General features: G+C 42.5%; 1 protein-coding gene and 1 long non-coding RNA gene across 2 annotated transcripts in view; one reads left to right on the forward strand and one right to left on the reverse strand.

The window, feature by feature from the left end:
- The window catches only part of adarb2 (adenosine deaminase RNA specific B2 (inactive)), a 217,482-nt gene that overhangs the window by 27,356 nt on the left and 168,098 nt on the right, over positions 1-22,028 (forward strand). The gene's annotated exons all lie outside the window — the stretch shown is intronic.
- LOC146966318 (uncharacterized) lies at positions 11,271-21,875 on the reverse strand. The gene is made up of 3 exons (XR_015034529.1): positions 21,804-21,875; positions 11,815-11,923; positions 11,271-11,348 (listed from the first exon to the last, which is right to left on the reverse strand). It is a non-coding gene; the product is annotated as an uncharacterized LOC146966318 (long non-coding RNA).

Here is a 22,028-nt window from a genome sequence, read left to right on the forward strand (position 1 = left end):
CAACAGTAGTGCGCTGCTCTGTTATCTTTTCCACAATCGTGCAAGACCAACAAACAAGGAATTGGCTACATTAAAAGACTGATATAAGGATTTTTATGAATCGATATCAGATCTTTCAAATGAAGATCGATATGAATTGGAAAATCGTTTTTTAACCCCGACTGTAGTTGAATATGAAGCTTTGTCCAATTGACGGTTAGTTTAGCTTTGTGTAAAAGACTGGAAAGATGGGATAATGGTTAGCCCGGCTCTGTCTATAGATTAAAAACACATTTTGTACTGTTAGAGATTAAAAGAATCGTTGTGGTTTCACTAAATGAGCAATGCTAGAATCTGCAGAAGAAAAATGTGAAGGCTCCGTAAACGTGACTTCAGAATTTGAGAGATGATTTAAATTTTGTTTACCCTCCAGTGCAGCTGTGTTATAAATCAGTAGAATAAGAAGAAGTGTTGGGATCAGCAAACAATACTGTAGATTGAGCAGGTAAACAATGTACGGGGAGAAGAAATGACTCTCACGTTCATTTGCAGCTCAAACACTTGACAAATCACAGCAATAACATGAGAAAAATAGAAAAAATATAGGTTATCTCCATCTGCACCGTTTTCTCTCTCTGAACTTTCACCAGTCTGACCTCTGCTCCCCTGTGTCTCCGTCTCGTCACCGTACGGATCGGGCTTCACGGCTGGTTTGTACATAATGCTGTTGTCTCATCTGAGGAAGTTTGTTTGAGCTCGGTGGCTTTTGTTAGAACATCATTACTTAGTCGTGCTATTGTCTCCGGCAGAATAAGCTGTATTCCCCTGCCAGGAAGATGACATTGAATTACTTGTTGAGGAACTGGGTCAATAATGAGCATCAGCAGCAACAGTATGTGTGTGTGTTAGTTAGAGAGAGATAGGCAGCCTGTCTGCGTTGTGGTAAAACTCACATGACAGATGCAGATACGTCATATATACTGTGTCGGTGTGTTTTCAGGTTTTCTCTCCGTCTCAGATTCTGGGTCACAGTGTCTTGTTTCCGATGGTTCGGTTTAACTGCCAGGTATTATTATTATTGCAGCCATCACTTCAGCAATGCATGCAGAAATGGCTCATTCCTTTTGCAAGGTGATTTAACATTTGAATACGGGGTCTGTTCTGCACAGGTGACCTAGTTACCTTTTTTTTTACTCCTTTTTTTTACTCCTGACAGCACACAGGTTTGAAGGTCGCAACCACGCATTGGGCATAATATGCTGCGAGGGCATAACGGTAAAGTGCTGCGGTCACAGGCTCATGTGTTTTTATCAGCTCCCTCTTTGAATGAAAGGAAAGCGAGTGCTTTAGCTTTAGCTCTCCTTATCTGTTGTTCTCAGTGAGGAAACTATTTCACTGTAGATTTCCTCCTCTGTTGTGTTTGTCGACTCCTCAGAGGTCGCCGGTGCCACAGCCCGAAAACGCAGCTTCCTCCTCCCTCCTTCTTCCTTCCGCCTCCTCCTCCTCTTCGTCTCGCCTGTGTGCATAAATGTGGAGGATTTATCGTTAGCAGATAGGTTTTTCCGCTAATAGACGAGAGCAAGGACGTTGTTCCAGCTCGTCAGCCGTTCTCACCTTCTCTGGCACCTCAAAGAGCACAGTCTTCTGTTTGACATCGCCGCCGATCAAAGGAGGGAAAACACTGTCAACCTGCAGTCTGAGCCTTTGAAAGTTCAAATCACTTCCTTCCTCTGTCTGACAGAAGAAGATGACTTTGATTCCTGGTAAAGGAGCAACGTCTTGGTAAAAACATCTCACTACTTTAATAAACATTGTCAAACACATGGAATTAAGACAATCAGACGTCCTTGGAAACGTCATGTTTGTCTTCAGGTATGGGAGCAGCTGCTAATTTAACAATAATAAAAATGCGCCTCATTCATGAACTGTTCTTGAGAACAAATTTGTTCTTAAGTCCCAATATTGTGGCATTCACAAATGTTTTCTTACCCAGGATTTGTTCTTAGCTAAGAACAAAATCTATGCACACTCAAGAGCATGCACACTTAGGCACATTTAAGAGCTGACACTTTACTCTTTACTTCGTCAGTAGTGCGTCTAAGAACACGTTAATGAATCTGACGTGGAGTTTTCTTAAGAAATTTCGGAAACCCTTTAATTTTACAGGCCGCAAAAATGGCCGCTAAAATAGCCAAGAAATAACAAGTAATTGTGTCATAATGTCATAAAATAGCCAAGAAATAACAGTCAATTACGAGGACTTCGTGGAGAAAAATTCTGGCCTTTCCCCCAAAAATTCAAAGCATGAAAAGCATGTGTAATCTTTTGCCTTTATGAAAAACATGACATTACTATGAAATTGACTGTTATTTCTAGGCTATTTCATGAGATTACTACGCAATTACTTGTTATTTCTTGGCTTTTTCTTGACATTATCACGTAATTTACCAAAATTTCTGAAGAATGACTTAAATATGTATTTAAGAAAATACTGAATGAGGCCCATTAATAATTTATCGACCTTCAGAAAGTTTGTAAACTTGCGATTCGGCTGTGGCTGTAGCGAACCCTCCACCAAACACTGACTGGTCTGGTGCTTTCTCTTAGCCTGACCCAGGGAGAGGGTTTGTGGTTAGTGATAAGGACACGGAGGAAGATACAGCGACAGGAGGAGGAGGAGGAGGAGAGGAAGAGGGGGAGGTGGTTGTGAGGGAGGAGGAGGAGGAGGAGGAGGAGGGGGGAGAGAGTTGAAGCACTGTAAGTTGGCAGCCATGGGGGAACGGTATCGGCCTCAATTATGACGGGCAGTGGAGCGCTGCTCAGGAGCAGATGAGCTGAGAGCCGGCCCCGGCGGAAAAGTCAGCGGTTGATAGCTGATAATCCCCGGGAAGAACCGGGACAAACCGGTCACAGATGGAGCCGTCCTATGGTCAGGTGTGACGCCAACGGCTGGCAGTGCTGCTGCAGGGATATGTGGCAAATGGTGGAGGGAAGGAGGGGAAGGGGGGAAGGAGGGAAAGGTATTTGTGGGGTAAAGAGAGCAGCAGAGTCGGGGTTACTGTGTCAGCCAGCATCCACTCTGCTGCTGGAGTTTCTTTGAGCCGGATGGGAGGATGAAAAGAAAACTGTTTCCATGTGAGGATGAATGATTTCAGCTTTTTGTTACTTCTCATTAATAACAATATCTGTAATGTTGTAGTACGAGATGAGAGCAGTGAAGTCACAAACACGTTATAAACACCAAAGCACATTGTATGTCCTTGAGGTCAAACACTTGAACTGTTTTTCCTTCCTCATCATGAAGCAAATACTGAAAATATATACAGATAAAATCCAACATTTATCTTTTGTTGATGCACTGCTGCGTTTGTTGGTACGTTACCACCACCTGTTGATTTGTACGCTCATTAAAACATGACTTCATAGGTTGCTCCATAAACAAATGTTCACACACACTGTCACTTTCTGTTTGAGGTCTATAACCTCATGTCACGGTTTAAAACCCTCCACATACAGTATGTTCGTTCAAATACACAAAAACAATAACAACATGACAAAGCAGGTTACTCGGGGTAAAGGCTTAAAAATCCATGAGAGTCCCAAAACGTAATGAAACAATCCAGATTTGGAGATTACAGTATATACCCGCTGTGCAGACGGAGTGGTTCCTCCATTCAATAGAGAAGCTAAATCATTCTTCTTCATATAATCTATGTATTGTCTCCAACATTTTTAAACAACAGTTCTTCATCATTAAGAGTATATGTGATTATTCCCAAAGGTAAATATAAAGATAGTTGCATTTATAATGAGTTTATAATGTCATTTATAAAATCACATGAAAGTCACCTTTTACATTGATACACTCCTAATGCTGAGGCAGCTGTCTACCTCCTCTGTCAAACCTGACACAACCACATCTCACCACTAACATGAATTATCACCTTTTACCTGCCTGAAATCAGGTGTTTCATCTGCCCTACAGTACTGTAATGACGCTCACTGGGATTTAACACCAGTTTAAGAAAGTGTTGCAGTTGCTGCTGCAACCTGTTTTCACCTGTTGAAACTTTGGAGGGAGGAAAAATTCCATGAGAAAGAAATTGTCGAAAAAATGTCGATGCAACATGGCCGCCTCGGTTCGGTGCGTCGCCCACTTATGTATTTGTAACGACTTGTAACAACTCATTCTAAGGTACGAGAAAGCTTTCATTTGTATGTGGGTGTGATTCGACTTCTGTGAAATACGTATTTATGAAAGCAATGTTTGATTTTTGCTAATAAAAAGCCAAATAAGTTACATACTGGGGCTTTAAAACACAGCGCCACCACCAATAAGCGAAACAGTTTGGAAAAATTGCATTTCCAGCGAAGACGCCCGTCATAGTTTGTGGCACAAGATTGGATGGAGGCAGTCGCCCAATGCGGGGGGGAAAAAACAAGCACCCTGCTGCTTCTCCAGCCTCCGCTGCGGTCACTGGCGCTGCGCTGCGTTACCACCTTCTGTCAGTGAAAATGGAGGATATCCAGGTCATCGCTGACACTCCGCCACCCAGCACAGTCAGGGAAAAGGAGCTGCACCAGAAACTGCTTCGTTGGCCTTGTTCAGACAAGAGCTGCACATTTCCATTAGCGGAAAACAGATTTCTTTTTTACCCTTTCTTGTTACTGTTGAAGTAAACATGCAGCCCACCCCCCCGTAACGTTGTCGCTCCACATATGCTCTTGATGACTCATATAGAGGCGTCTTATAAAAAAACATGACGTTTCCTGAGCAAAAAGAAGCAACAAGCCTCGGTCGAATTAATTCTGTGTCACATGCCTGCAGCAAGAAAATAAAAGATGTGTTTCATTGATGTTTTTTTTTTTTTCTTTTTCTCCCACTGCCATGAATCACAAAGCTGTACTTGAGAGGAAAGTCAAGTACCAAGCATCAATAGGAAATGTCGTTTGGGAAAGGTACTTGTGATAAAAACAGTTCCAACACCTCCTCAAACAGTTATACCCCTGATGAAGTGGAAAGGACTTGTTTTGAGTTGCTCGGGGATGTCCTCAAGTCTGAGCTCATGCTGCTGAAGTTGGAGTATTCAAACAACCGCTGTGTGCTCGTTTTTTTGTTTTGTTTTGTCTTTTCCTCCTCCCATGTAAATGTACTTTTAGCACATGTTGTTATGGTGGATGCAGGATTTTTATTGTAATTGTCATGGATCAGCAAACTAAAAGATGTGCCTTGACAATCTTTGGTGCTGTGTGGTTAACGCCAAAGTTATTATAGTTTTTATTTAGTTTTTTAGTTTGTTGTTTTTATTTCAGTTTAGTTTTAGTTAGTTCAACAAGTGTTCGTTTTTATTTTTGAGGAATTTACTAGTTTTTATTTAGTCTCAGTTTTACTTTTTCAGGTTTCAGGAGAAAGCCACTGTGAGACCTCTGAAGATGATGAACTTCCAAATCTGTGGGATTTTTCCCTTTTAGTTGCAATGCATCCCATAATGTTCCCATCAGTCCTCATCACGTTACATTCACTCTTATCTACCTGTGGCTCGTACTCCAAGTCGTCCCGTATTGAGCTGTGGCGTTGTTATTCCTGCAACTTTAGCCATCTCTAAGAAAAGTACAACTAAACTGATGTTATCTGACATTCAGTTTAGTTTTAGTTAGTTTTGCACTGTTCATTTTAGTTTTTATTTTGTTCTCGTTTTAGGAAAAAATGTCATTTTTATTTTTATTTCAGTTTACTTCATTATTTTTTCACTGCTAGTTTTAGTTTTAGTCTTAGTTTTAGTTAACAGTAATTAACTAACTGTGTTAACCAGTAATCCTGGTTAACGCAGGTGTTAACAGGACGTCAAGTGTTTGGCGCTTGTCAGTTCTGCCCTTTGTGATTTGTTTTGGTAACTCTTGGATGGAGAAATTACAGATGAAGATGTTTTAATTTAAATTAAGTGAAGGGGAGGGACCAAGGTAAATATTAGTAACTACAACTTAGAGTCTAAACATTAACCCTTTATATTGATTCATGAGAAATAAAGGACATGTGTACACGGAAATGACTGCTCACAATTAGAACAGACATTAACTTATTCAAATTTTCCAAAAACATTTATTTGGATATTTATTTTATGTAGATAAAGTGACACGTCCAAACACTTCTGGCCATAATTCAGCGCTGCAGCTCAGGATGTGGATGAGATTTTGATATTTTTCCAGTTTGCTGCTCTCAGTCAGTTTTATTTACTCTGAACCAGCAGCTGCTGTTGCTGCTGCAGTGCAGGATCTACTGTATCTCTTGTGTATCGTGAATGGTTACACTCCCACACACACACTCTCTCCCACACACACAGATCCAGCTGTGATTGTCCATTAGTTATCAGACAGCAGCATGTCTGTCTGTGCTACCTGGCTCACTTATAACACAACAGCAGAGTCCAATGCAAACATTAGGTTTCTGGGGACTTCCTCTGTTCGTGTAACATGCATATGTGTATGTGTGTGTGTGTATTGTGAATATGTGTGTGTGTGTGTTATCATTATAGGGGAGCCGAGTCGCCTCATCAGAACACAGATGCGCCCTGATTAAGGGCGAGCGCAGCAATGACAGAACTGCATTAGTGTGATGTATGTGTTGTTAGCCAGCAAGCAGCTAATTCCAAATTTAACACCTGATTCGCACAATGCAGTCACACCTGAGTGCAGGCCAAGATTTACTACCCTTGTCAGACCACTGATGGCTTTTATAAGTAATTTTTCGGAGTCCCCGATTCATTCTCTCACGGCGTCGCTGATAATGAATTATGATTCTGGGTCAGGATTCAGCTTAAAAGCAAAATTATAGTCATTTGGAAACTGGGTTGGCGTCGGAGAGTCACTTCTTCGCTGGAGGGGAACCCCCCCACACCTCCTCTTACCTCCCTCCCTCCCTCCCCCATCCGTGAGGTTTTTCTCGAAAGGCAGAAACCAGAAAACTACAGGCAAAAACACTGTTTTTTCATGCACTGATCAATTTTGAGATTTTGGGCTATTTTTCTTCCTTAACATGTATTCTCTCAGAAAAGTCAAAAGAAATGGTAGAACATCCACATTAAGGTTTTTATTTTACTTCATTTTGTCTCTTTTGTTGGTAGATTTCTCCTAAATTCGCCAAAAGTTAACATGTTACTGTGACATACTGTGCTGTGCTTGTTGTCTGACCCATGTCATGTCAGGTATCGTTGTAAAGCTCTCGCTCTGCTGAACAATTATGTAGGCTCCAAAAATGGTCATTTCCTTTATATCCGCAACAAATCGTAAAAGTACGATTTACATTAACAATCTATGGAATTTTACAGTACAAGTCTTTAAAGGCCGTTTTCTCAAAATGAGTTTTTCCTCAGACTCTGAACCCGAAATCTCCACTTCAGCAGCACTTACAGACACCAAACCTTCCTGTTTTATTCCTGTCTATATTCTGAAGGTTTTTACAGAGGGGATTGTTGATATATCATTCAAAGCCTGATTTATACAACGTTTTATTCCTAAAAACATGACGAAATTGGATTTTTTAGGGCTGGTGACAGTATTTTTCTCATTTACAAAGTGATAAAAAGAGATATCCAAAATCCCCTCTGTAAAAACTTCTGACTCTAATATGTCAACAAAATAAAACAAGAATTTTGGAAGTGGCTTTATCCATTTTCCAGATTTCGGTTCTGGAAACGTATGCAAATTAGCGCATATTTCATCAGATATTGCCTCATTTACATATTTAAACATAAAATTTGACAAAACTTGTAATACAAAAAATATTTGTCTAAATGAAAGTGATAAACTTGGTAAGTTTCATGGTGATATCTGTTATTTACAATTTTTACCCTATTCACCTGTAGTGTAGACAAATTCATCTTCATTTCAGCCGATGCAGAGCGAAGTCGACGTTTACACACACACACACACACACACACAACGAGAGAGTTTCCCTCCGCTCACGTAATGGGCGCAGACAGACAGAGCGTCTGATGTGCAGCTAACAGGCGTCGCAGACAGAGACCTCCCTGCTCCACGCTCACGTCCGTCCCCTGATTCATAATGACAGTGTGTGTGTGAGGTCGTCATGACGGAGAACACGACTCCCGTTCATGTTCGTGTGTGTGTGTGTGTGTGTTTCTGAACAGGTGTATGTGCTGCCTTGTCCCATCTGGCCTTGGTATATTTCCCAACCTGCTATTTGTCCCGTTTTATACCTCTCGCAGTGAAATGGCCATGTGTCGGTGTGTGTGTGTGTGTGTGTGTCTAGCTGTTAGTGGTGTTGTTCCAGGTCAAGCTGGTCCTGTATAATCACGGTTGTGTCAGCAGCACGACGCTCATCACCGCACAAGGATACCAGCCTCTGACTTTGACCCCCTCCTCGACCTCTCCCACCTTCTCCACACACACACACACACAAACACACGTACACTTATACACACCCAGGGTTATTACACTGTGTGTGTGTTAAATTAAAACAGTGGCCCTCGTTGCCACAATCGGCTCTGAGATGAGCGGAGGTGACTCAGGTTCAAGGTTCGTGGCGACATCGAGCGTCACTGTTTTGCTGAACGCTGCACTTTCCTCTGTCGTCTCACACGTCGACCAGATGAATTGATTTGTGTCAGCTGGTGTCACACACACACAGACACACACACAGACACACACGTACCGTAGTGGTGGAAGCTCAGTTACGGTGAAGAAGCAGCTTTTCCTGTAGACTCATGAAGATTCAGCAGTAACTCGGGTGCTAAAGAGACTGAATTAGTTAATTCAGGACAGACTCATTACGACAAAGAGAGACAGGTTGAAGATGAAGATGAAATTACATTTGTTGTGTATGGCAGACTGTGATTGGATGAATTAGGTGGAGCGAGAGGATGGCGGGAAAACTGGGAAGAGGTTTAAAGAGATCGTCTTCCTGTCTGAACTTTCGCTTAGCTCCATTTCAATTAAAATGAAAAAAGTATGAAAAAAAAAGATCCACCCATAGAGTTGGTTCCACATTAACATATCTATATCTATATACAGAAATCATAACCTTGGTGAGCTGGTACATTGAATATTGAAATCTGCATGAAATTGAGCACAAATTAAAGGGATACTTCACCCAAAATCGATAATTCACCAATTTTCTACCCACCGTCATGCCAAGGAAGGGTTTGGAGAACTTTCAGAGTCATCAAAAGGAGTTCCAGGGGGGGTCCGGGTGGCAACGGGTTTTCATATAATGACGGCAGATAGAGTTCACTTTTGCATCGTCCAAAACACACACTATGAAACATCCAGATACCTCCATACTGCTCGTCCGTACTGACCCAAGTGTCCTGAAGCCGCAACATGAAAAAGTTGTTCTGAATAAATTAATGTGATCACTGTTTTTAGCCTTGGTGTAGTAGTAGCTCAAACTGTATATCTGTTTGCTGCTGTGTGTGTATTTTGCTGCTCAGTATGTGTGTGTGCATCAGTGGAGGCTGGTCTGATTGAGTGTGCAGCTGCATGTCACTTGATTAGCTTACACACAAATGGATGCATACATTCACACACACATACACACACACACACACACACACACACACACACACACCTATACAGGTACGGGGGGTTTACAGGGTCACTTTCCCCATACCAGCCCAGTGGTGGTTTATGAGGACCCTGCTTTCCCGTTGTCCTAGAGAGGTGGCTAAAAGATCAAAGTGGTCTAAAAAAAATAAAAAAAATTCCTGTCTACTTAGAATTAAACTACTGTGTAAGAATCCAGAGAAACGAAAATCTAACATTTTGGTGGATTGAGAGGACAGGGCGGGAGGAGGCGTTTCCTAGCACAATGGTGATTTATGAGGACCACCCTTGTTTATTAGGACATAACCCATACACACACACAATCAGGACAAAACCCTTGTTTGTGAGGACCACGCTGGTTTAACTGGACATTACCCATACACATACACAATCAGGAAAAAACATTGTTTGTGAGGACCACGCTGGTTTAACTGGACATTACCCATTCACACACATACACACACAAAATCAAGAAAAAAACATTGTTTGTGAGGACCACGCTGGTTTAACTGGACATTACCCATTCACACACATACACACACAAAATCAAGAAAAAAACATTGTTTGTGAGGACCACGCTGGTTTAACTGGACATTACCCATTCACACACATACACACACAAAATCAAGAAAAAAAACATTGTTTGTGAGGACCACACTGGTTTAACTGGACATCAGCCACACACACACTTAAGCAATATTACCCGAGAGGGTTATATTGCGAAATACAACCATTACCAACTAAATAGAATGTATCATCAAAATATATTCATTTTGATGGGCAATTTGCTCTCAAATTTGAATGTTTTTTGCGAGTGCACTGACCGTTTCCAGGGAAATACATGGGGTACAACTAATACAGGAAGAAGCAAGAAGCGATAAATCTTAAGGAGATGCACGACTACAGCAGCCGACTGAGAAGGGGAGACATTGAAAAAGACTTTGGTCGAAATGTCTGTGCTTGCCTGTCCTGCAATAAAGAATCGCCAAAGGGATATAGAGAGTGTGCTGGCTTTTTCTCCCCTTCTCAGTCTGACTAATACCTGAAACACAATCAGTTACGTCAGTAGACTCCTATGTGTAATGGAACATAGTTCACCTCTACAGCAAATAATCCGACCCTTAGTAACGACCTAGCAACAGAAAGGATTTTCTAGTCCCAGATGAGTGAACTCTGAGCCGACGTTAATGTTTTATCACAGTCTTGGTCCCTGACAGACTTTCCCAAACTAAACCAATACCATGTCGCCAACACAGCTGATGGGGAAAGCCAAACACTGCGATTACTCCAGATTATTTAAAAGCCCAAAAGTCAGAGAGAGAGAGAGAGAGAAACATAGAGGTATCTTCTGTTTCATCCAACGAAATATTCAGCCCCAGGCCATATTTTATTTTCACCGCGGTCACAACTAGTGTCTCTTTGACCTGCACATACAGAAGGGAACAGCCACTGGGCTAAAACGGGGCTGTATATACACTAAAAAATGGGTATTTAATTGTTCTAAAATTTGAGTTTGGCACCTGAAAGGAGCACTCTACAGGAGGTTGATTAAGTTTGTGATTTATTTTCATGAGTAACATAACGTTTCTAAAATTATAAAAATAAGTATTCATACTTGTTGTATAATCACACATACAAACTACCAGGAAAAAACCTTTCTTTGTGAGGACCACCTTCGCTGTCTCTACCACCTTCATCGCCTTCATTGTCCCCGATGATGTCATCATCTCCCTCAGCTTGACTGTCTTCCTCGTCTTCGTCATCTCCATCATCCTGCTCACCTTCGTCCAGCTCTAGGTCCAATTCATCTACAGAAAAGCATATTTGATGCAAAAAATAAATATCATTGTTGTTGCAGGTCTGTACTTCTGACATGTTATTTTTGGTATAATTTACCAAAACACTACGGCATATTTACTTTATACAGTATATTCCAGGGCTGTATTTACATCCTACCAATTCAGAAAATGAACAAAATGCTGCATACAACTTTGTTACTTTTATCAGTCTCACTCATTTGTTGAATTTATACCAGGGGTCTCCAACCTTTTTTCCTCTGAGAGCTACTTTTGGAAATTGAAAATGGCCGAGAGCTACACTGTAACATTAACTCTTTACGTTCGTAAAATCTGTCTTTCCCACTCTTCATGAAAATAGTAGCCTATTTAAGCCTCTATAATACACAATACTAAAATTTTCTACTCGATATCAACACTCAGGAATCTCTCTCTCTCTCTAACGTCCTCTCCCACTACAGCTGAATTCTTCTAGTACCTCCTCAGTGGGGCGGGGTTGTGGCGGGGCGATGGCGGGTCCACATTGTCTCTCTTTTTTTCGAGCCTCTCATCAGCAGAGGAAACATGATCATCTAGTGCTCCCCATCCTAGGCAGGAAAAAAGAAACCTTTATATTAAGCCAAAAGAATCCATAACTGAAATGTGTTAGTGTTGAATTGTGACATGAACAAAGTCAGTTAAAATGGTATAATAGACAATTTCCATACCAGGACAAGGAAAATTGGAAATGTGGAATATAAAGTTTTAACCATGTCACTACACTATAATATATTGATTAAGCACATGTCTGTAATGTTAAACTTAACATCTTAAAAACTATGAAAACTGAACAACAAATATATCTTGATTTTTAAATAACTAGAATATAATAGGGACATAACGGTATCAGTAATACCAAAAGTCACGATAAGAAAAGTGACTCAATATTATCGTGGGCATGTACAATAAGAAATTATGGTGCTTCTGGTAAATACTGCAGTTTCAATGTGAGACGGTTGTCCATGTCTCGCGTCAGCCGACTGTTAAAGGATTAGTTGGCTAGTTGGCTGGGGTCACGGAAATAAAGCGTTTTGCTTCTCAAAACAATATGCGTTCAAAAGAGTGAAAGTTGGACCCACAGCTATTGACCGCTTGCAGCTACGTCACAATTAGAACGTTACGCGAGAGGCGACGCCATGACGGACGGCAGAAAGTGCTCAGTGATAATGTACTGTGTATGGGTGCCGTCCAACAATGTGGCTCAATCACTTCACACTACAACCTCACAGCATTATCACTTATTTAAAATAGAATATCTACTCATCCGTTGCAATATTCTGTTTGTTTTTTTGTTATTCACCGTAGAATATCTCAGTTTTCTGTGCTTTTTCCACTGCTAAGGAGTTAACGTCAGTCAGTGCCACACTCCCCATACAGCAGCTGCTGCTGTCTTTGCTGCTGCTAACTACAGTTAACGGACCTGGAAATTAAAACCTGGTCCGACCCGTGGGTGTTGAAGACCTGACCCGACGTCTGTATAATTAGTGATCATTCTCTGATTAAACCCGGCTGAAAAATAAAAGAAAACAGGAAGCCGTCTGTAGGAGCCATGAATTGGGTTTTCTGTTGGTTAAGTTTAAGGGTTGTTTTGGTGTTGTTTATTTTGAATATGATCTAGTTTATGTTATTATTTCAGTAGCGGGTCACGTCATTATGGGCGGGGTTTAGCACTTATGTTCACCTGTTGCTTTTCCTTTGTTTCAGAGAGAGAGAGAGGGGGTGAGCGTGGGTTGCCTTACTTTTTGTTGACCGCTATAGTTACGCTATTTTTTGGATTACTTTGCCTTAGTTTGTACACTTTATTATGAGTTAACCTATTTTGTTGGGTTAATAAACACTTTGATCTTTAGTTCTGAATCTCAGTGAGTTTCTTTTTGATAGCGCGTCTGACAACCGGCCCATGCTTAGTCTCTCAGCGGCTCTTTTGGCTTAAGTCGCTACATTTTGTCAACAAAAAAGGCATTAATCACAAACATCAAGAGACGGATCAGCGGAGCCGAAATCAAGAGGACGAAAAGAGGAAGAGGACGATATAAACAGAAACCGGAGAAAAGGCACGGAGGTAGGCGCTGGCTGTGAAACAGTTTAAGGAGCCGCTGCGAAAGCGAACTACAGCCAGGTAAGTCCACCTGTGGATGTGCGCATTGAAGCCGTGGATCAATGGAAAGATCGCGGCGTGCATATTGACTGTTGTTGTTCATTGGGAACGATTGCCTGGTTAATGGAGGATTGGATTCCTCAGCGCAGTGCATCCGATGCCGAATTATCTCCAAGCTGTAAATGTGACTCTTCACTCTGTCTCTGAAGTTGATGTCGCTCCGCTGCTGTGCGTAATGTGGATGATGTTTGTTGAATGAATTTCACTTCTGTTCTGTGGATGTGTCTCAGGTGCACAAATAATATCTTGTGGAAAATCAAGGAAAATGAGTGAAATAAATGCTGATGTTGAAATGGAGTGTGGGAAAAGACAAAGCAAACTCACAGCCAAGGCATGGGCAAATAAAATCGAAAAGCTTCAACATGAACGTAAAATCACTGTGAATAAAATGAAAGCACTAATACCAGAAATGAAAGCCCTGATGAAAACAAAGGAAAATGTTTCACATGTTCAATCTCATTTTGACAAATTAAAACAACTGTGTGAAAATGCCATGATGTCACATGATGCTTTGGTTGCTTTGCTCATGGAAGATGAACAAAAAAGACAGAATGAATGGTTTTCCAGCATCATGAAATACAGCCACACATTTAAGGAGGATGTTGTTAAGTGGCTGAGTGAGCCAGAGAAATCACAACAAAATGGCATCCTCAATCCATCTCATTCTGATTCAGCTGCTGCATTAAATGAGGAAGTGTTTCAGTGTCCAACACAGGATGAACCTCAACTTCCAACTCAACCTGCACCAAGACTCAGTACAGAGGAAATGCAAATTGACATAAAACCAAGTGACAGTGTGTCAAACGTGGGAAGCAAAAACTCTGCTACTGGAAGAGGGTCTGCTGTTTCTACTGCTTCTTCTGCACGTCTGATAGCAGAGGCTGACCTGGCAGCATTAATGGCAAGACAGAAATGGTTAAAGGACAAACATGAACTTGAGGAACAAGAGGAATGCCTGAAAAGGAAAAAGGAGCAACTTAAAATGGATGAAGACATTGCAGCAAACATGGCAAAATTAAGTGTGCTGAGGTCTCAGAGCATCATAAGTGGAAAGAGCTTCAGGTCAAGGGTTTCTGATGGAATGAACTCTTATTTGGAAAAAGAAAAATCTAAACCAAGAGCTCTTAATGCAGATGCAAACTCATTTATTCCACAAATGTCTGTGAAACAAAGGGAAACTAAACATGACTGCTTGGATCCAGGAACAAGGCCTAAAGAAAATACTGCACCTTCATTCATTCACTGTGAATCTGTGTTATTGCATGAACCCAAACATCATTCAGTGAAACGTAACACCAATGATGAGACACACACTCGATATGGAAACACCTGGAACGCAGGATTTGGGTCAACAGATGATAATCAAAACAATATTCTGGGAATTATGAGAAAGCAAAATGAAATAACAACTCTTTTAGTCCAACAGCAATGCCTCTCATCATTACCCAAAAGAGAAATTCCAGTTTTTGAAGGTAATCCATTAAAGTATCATGCATTTATGAAAGCTTTTGAGAATGGTGTGGAGAGAAACACTGACAACTGTAGCGACAGACTCTACTTTCTGGAGCAGTACACTAGTGGCCATCCTAAGGAACTGGTGAGAAGCTGCCAGCAGCTCATCCCAGAAAGGGGCTATGTCAGAGCTAAAGCATTGTTATGTGAGCACTTTGGAAATGCGCAGAAAATTGCCTCTGCGTATATGGACAAGGCTCTGTCATGGCCGCCCATCAAGCCAGAAGATGTCCAAGCTCTCCAGGACTACAGTCTGTTCCTCAGAAGCTGTTCTAATGCTATGGAAGGAGTGGAATATTTGCATGAGCTTGATCTTCCTGCCAACATGCTTGCTATTATAAGGAAACTGCCTTATAAATTGCGAGACAAGTGGAGAACTGTAGCCTGTGAATTGCAGGAGAAACGCAACATGAGAGCCACTTTCAGTGACATCACCAATTTTATTGAAAGACAAGTGAAAATCTTAACTGATCCAGTGTTTGGGAACATACAGGATGCGCCCTCAGCGACAGTTAATAAATGCATGAACAAAGTCAGACCACAACATCGTTCTGGACATGAAGGAGCAAGCTTTGCCACCACGGTGTCTCCTGTGAACAAAGCTCAACCAGTAACTGAAAGAAAGGAACAAACCTTGACAACAGGGAGGACATGTCTGTGCTGTGGAGGAGGACACGCCTTGGATTTGTGCCCTCAGTTGGAGAAAAGAACTCACAAAGAGAAGATAGGCTTCTTAAGGGAAAATGGTCTCTGTTTCGGCTGTCTGTGTATTGGACACATCAGCAAATATTGCAGAAAACGGATCTCCTGTGCAAAATGTGGTCTCCAACATCCAACCATACTTCACATTCCTCCAAAAGAAAAGGAAAATAATTCCTGTGAAGAGGAAAAAGAATCAGAGGTTGCAGTAGATGACACCTTGGTATCAAGTGGGCTCACCGGGGCTGGTGACAGTGAATGTAAACTTCCCATTGTTCCTGTGCAGGTCAGGTCCAAGAAAGGAGGCAAGATCATCACCACCTATGCTTTCTTGGATCAGGGAAGTACAGCAGTCTTTTGCACAGAGGGACTGATGCACAAATTAGGCCTCACAGGAAAAAGGTCACACATCCTCTTGAGAACCATGGGCCAAGAGAAGATTGTGAGTAGCCATGTTGTCTCAGGACTTGACGTTGCTGGTTTAGGAAGTGACAACTTTTGTGAACTGCCAAAGACTTACACACAGGAGCGTATGCCCGTCCACAGGGGGAACATTCCCACGGAGAGGGATCTTCATGGATTGTCTCATTTGAGATCTGTGTATCTGCCTGAGATAGATGCAGATGTGGAACTGCTGATTGGAGCGAATGTTCCTAAAGCTTTGGAACCACAGGAAGTCATTCACAGTGTAAATGGTGGACCTTATGCAATCAGGACAAGGCTGGGCTGGACTGTGAATGGACCCGTAAAAGGAGATTGTGAAAAACAAGAATTATCAGTAAATGGAGTCTCAGTTGTGAATCTGGAGGAAATTCGGCAACAGTTCAAGATGGATCTTCCTGAACGCAACATGGATGAGCAATCAAGAGAAGAGAAGTATGTGAGTTGGTCACACACTCGTCAAAGAAAGTGAATGGTGATTACAAGATTACTTTACCGTCAAGGAACCAGGAACTCAGTGTGCCAAATCATGTGAAAATTGTCGATCAGTGTGCTTCATACCTGAAGAGGAGGCTTCATAAGGACTTAGCATCCCATGCAGACACTGTGCTCAGTCCAGCAGAGGTCAAGAGGGCGGCAGCGGTGAGTGCTCTGCAGGCTGCGGAGGAGGTTGATGCTGCGACTCACGTGATGAAACGTTTCTCATCTTGGACTCGTCTGGGGAGCATCTGCCTCAACCGACCAATAACAAGGATCTGCCTACCACAGGGAGCTGAAGCTGGATGAGGAGCGGATGCTGCACAGTGACACTTTGACTCGTTTGACTTGAACTTTTGACTCACAGACTTTCCACAGAATTGTGGTTTTGATGGACTCTGACAGTCAAGAGACATTTGACTTTATTGACTTGTGACACAAGAAGAACAGGAAGAAGGAAGAAAGAAGACAAAAATATGCATTATGAATTTTGAATGTATAGCATATTGGTTCGTGTCTCCTATTAATATGAATATGGGTAATTATTATGTGTAATAACTTAATAATTAGGGGCTGGTATGTAGGAGCCATGAATTGGGTTTTCTGTTGGTTAAGTTTAAGGGTTGTTTTGGTGTTGTTTATTTTGAATATGATTTAGTTTATGTTATTATTTCAGTAGCGGGTCACGTCATTATGGGCGGGGTTTAGCACTTATGTTCACCTGTTGCTTTTCCTTTGTTTCAGAGAGAGAGAGAGGGGGTGAGCGTGGGTTGCCTTACTTTTTGTTGACCGCTATAGTTACGCTATTTTTTGGATTACTTTGCCTTAGTTTGTACACTTTATTATGAGTTAACCTATTTTGTTGGGTTAATAAACACTTTGATCTTTAGTTCTGAATCTCAGTGAGTTTCTTTTTGATAGCGCGTCTGACAACCGGCCCATGCTTAGTCTCTCAGCGGCTCTTTTGGCTTAAGTCGCTACACCGTCTTCGTTGTAATCGCCGCGATCCGCCGGCGGCAACTACGTTGTGACGGTGCTATGTTTAATACTAGCGTTAGCTGTTGTTAGCCACAGCATGTAGCTCAGCTAGTTAGCTTCAACTGTGTTTACATCGACTATACACTGTAGATAAACTAACTTATAATGGCATCGATAATGTGTCTGTATCTTCACACTGGTCCTGTTGCTCATGTAACCACGCTGCCAGTGGCCAGCCCCCGGTTCTTAGCAATAGACCAGCAAGGACAGTTTTAAGGACCAATAACCGGTTCTTAAGCGGTGGAAAAGCAAAGATCCGGTGCTAGTCAGGCTCTGGCTCCGAACCAGCACTGGAACCAGCTCAGTGGAAAAGGAGGGGAAACCCTATAACCACGGTATGTCACAAAACTATAACGCGGCCATTCAATTACATTGACGTTCACTGTTCTTTTGCCGTCTATCATGGCGTCCGCAGCTACCGCGAGTGGAACGTGACGTCACGTGCAAGGGGTCAATAGCTGTGAGAGACAGGGTGACCAGGTGATGATCAGTAATGCAGCGCAGTGCGTGATGGAAGATCAGCCCGACAAATGTATACAGACTATCAGACAATCAGTACGATTATTTCCACTGTGCTCTGGCTCAGCTGACCGGTGGTCAGATGGCGGTTATAGATCTTCACATGTTGAACTCTTTTAAACAAAGGGCAGCCAAACGCCAGGCTAAAGAGAGAGAACTAGCGAGGCTCCTCTGTTCTTTTATTTTTTTCCAGCAGCACTGTCCGGTGCAGGTGATGCACGCTGTCTGTCTGTGTATGTTTGTCCGTCTGATCTTCCACCATGGACTGTGCTGCAACAATCACCCATCACTCTTTCTGCTCTAAACTCTTTTATACAGTCTATAGCTCTAACTCCATCTGGCGAAGTTCAGCATTACATAGCCTATTGAGGTTCATAAAGCTCTCCCTTTAGCTCTGTGCTAAAACAAGGGATGGCTTCATCACTTGTGTCATAATCAGATATGATTGAAACAGCAGTGAAACAGCTGATGGAAACGTGCACAGCTGTCTACAGGTGGCAGCGTGCAGTGATGTGATGGGAGAGAAAGTAGCACCAAGTGATTGCGAGGTCTGAGAGGAGCTCGTTTTTTTTTTCCGACTTATAATGAACACACCATAAGTGTCGGGAGTCACTGTCGGGATGCGAGTAACAGCTGTAAACTCGTCCCTCTGCATATTAACAATGAGCCTGTCTGTCTCTCTGCCGGTGCCGCGGTCACACTGTGTGTTACAGGATTTATTAAAACACACAACGTAGTGTACGGATTGTTTGACAGTTTGTTTTGATACTACATGTTTTACCCGGTTTCTCTGTGTCCACTGCTATTTGATTTGCCACTCAGGCCTAGTCCACACGAGCCCGGGGATTTTTGAAACCAGAGTTTTGCTCCGCGTCCACACGAGTGGTGTAATAAAAACACTCCGTACACACGCAACTAGGGATGCACGATAGTTATCGGTCCGATAATTATCGGCCCGATATCAGGAAATTATGACGTCATTTCGATAAATCCGATATCATAACTTATCGGCCCGATAAGATTTATTATATATTTTTTGTCAGCACTGCGGTATGGGTCCTTTTTTTTTTTTTTTACCAAGCGCTCTCACTCAGAGCGCTCTGCTCTGCTCCTACATGAGACCTGCAGCCTGCAGTGAATGCTGCGTTCAGGTGGCCTCCCTATAATCAGAAAAACAATTTTCTGACTGAAATCAGAATAGTCCCTCATTTCGTCAACTCGGTCATCATTTTGGTAGTTGCCGACTTGACTTGACTTGTCCCAATTACCCTTATTACACATAAACCATAGAAATATGAACATAAAAAGGTCTGAAGAACGGCTCGCAAAACGGGAACAGGGAACTTCTGTCAACACGTGAACGCAGCACAGCGTGCGTACTGGGTTTGTAAACACAGAACATGACGGCGCTAATGTGGGGCGGTAATAAAGAAGACAGTTCGCTGAATATCTGTAATAAATGTTCGGCGCGCCGTATTAAGTTTCGCCACGCGCGCTGCTGTTATGCATGCGCGCTTCTCTGTGGTGTGTGTATGTGTGTGAGAGGATGCGGAGATGAATGAAGGCGCTCGTCCGACGGGGGGGGGGGGGGGGGGCGGCGGCGGCAGCGGCGAATATCGCTACATTTTTAATTTTTTTAAGACGTTAGTTTAGGCAGCAGCTCATTGTTGTTAAAGGGATAGTTCAACATTTTGGCAAATTGGCCCATTGCCATAATTGCTATAGTCATAGCAGTAGGTTCGTTACCTTTAATTGTAGGTGTAAGCTATTTTTAGTACAGCGGAGCGCAGCAGCTGGCTGCTCAGAGCTACACTATGGAGGCTAAGGGAATTTCTTGGTTTCCCTCATTAAACTCATCAAATACAAAATCCCAAAACTCCACAGCGCTTTTATAGACAAGTTGTGACCTGCACAACCACCACGCTATGAGATAATGACGGAACGATACGAAACGGAGCCGTTTTCGAGGTAAATTCATACAAAACCGCTGATGCGCGTTGCGTTCAGGGACAGTTTTTCAGCAAGCAGTCTCCGTATTTACCCTGTATTTACCTCGAAAACGGCTCCGTTTCGTATCGTTCCGTCATTATCTCATAGCGTGGTGGTTGTGCAGGTCACAACTTGTCTACAAAAGCGCTGTGGAGTTTTGGGATGTTGAATTTGATGAGTTTAATGAGGGAAACCAAGAAATTCCCTTAGCCTTATAGTGTAGCTCTGAGCAGCCAGCTGCTGCGCTCCGCCGTACTGAAAATAGCTTACACCTACAATTAAAGGTAATGAACCTACTGCTATGACTATAGCGATTATGGCAATGGGCCAATTTGCCAAAATGTTGAACTATCCCTTTAAGGCGGCCGCCTTAACAGGAAAGCGCTGCGGGAAACCCTGTGTTTGAAAGGCTTGTTAATAGAATATCTTCATTTAAAGAGTCAAAACTGTTTTTGGTTTGTTTATAGTATTGATGTCATGATATATGTTAGGTCCTCACTAGTCTTCCAAGTATGTTATCGGTTATCGGTATCGGCCTTCGGAAGCAGAAAGTTATCGGTTATCGGTATCGGTTTCAAAAAAATGTTATCGTGCATCCCTACACGCAACCGTGGAATCCGCTACCAAGTGACGCAATGCACGTGTAATATGCCACAACCATAGACTGTGGCGATGTAAGGTAACAACTTCAGCTTTTCACTTCCCTGTCCTTCCTCTCTCTCTCTGCCCGTTTTAACTCCATCTGGCGAGGTTCAGCATCACATCAGGTACATTAAGGTCTCCATTTGGCTCCGTGCTAAAACAAGGGATGGCTTCATCACTTGTGTCATAATCAGATATGTTTATGTGAACTATCCGAGCAGTAAACTCAGTGAAACAGCTGATGGAAACACACAGCCATCTACAGGCGGCAGCGCGCAGTGATACGGAGGGAGAGAAAATAGCACCAAGCGATTGCGAGGTCAGACTTTTTCGTGGACAACGGTTTTGTGATGCAAATGTATCACTCTTTTGAACGCATATTGTTTTGAGAAGCAAAACGCTTTATTTTCATAACCCCAGCCACCTAGCCGGACTGCATTAGTCAACACCAAAACCAGACCGGAACTCTGCTGACGGGACGCAGTCCGGGGAAAGTCACTGTCACAGCACCTAACTGGTGATGGGGACGCCACATAGATTCATGTCAAAAGACCCAAACTATCCCTTTAATCCTTTGGCTACTGGCAAAGGGGCTGTGAGCGACTGGTAGCTCGCGAGCAACGTGTTGGAGACCCCTGCTTTAACATAATCTTTAATATAATCCATAACCAACCTCTGCATCCTAATCTGTGAAGTATGAGGGCTTTGTCAGAAAGGTGTCCTCATAATTCAGGTGTGTCAGGTGAACATCTGACACACAGCACAGTTTGCTGCCTGATCAACATGAAAGGTGGGGGAGGGGACTGTCCTTGCAGGACACTGTGTCCTCACAGTCCTGCGCTGTGTCAGGTAGTTAACAACATTCAACAGTGTATGGACTCGTGAGCACTGTCATAGAACAGATTTATGATTGGATGTAAAAGCATGTCATCACAAGAGTACAGTCAACTTACAGAGTTATCCTTCGATGTTGCAGGATTGGAACCGACCCGTCATCCGGTCATCACTTCCACCAGCAGCTTCCTGTATGTGTGTGTGTGAGAATGACAATAACAAATCTGAGATTACTTTAAGCAGAAACAATACTCTTTCATTCCAAAAATCATCAGTAATGACACCGCCATGTTTACTGCAGAAATGTCAGTACTACAATAAAGACCTGAAGGATCCAAAGCATT

The sequence above is a fragment of the Trachurus japonicus genome, chromosome 20, assembly GCF_045865225.1.
Source record: "Trachurus japonicus isolate A0001 chromosome 20, Traja_1.0".
NCBI lineage: Eukaryota > Metazoa > Chordata > Actinopteri > Carangiformes > Carangidae > Trachurus > Trachurus japonicus.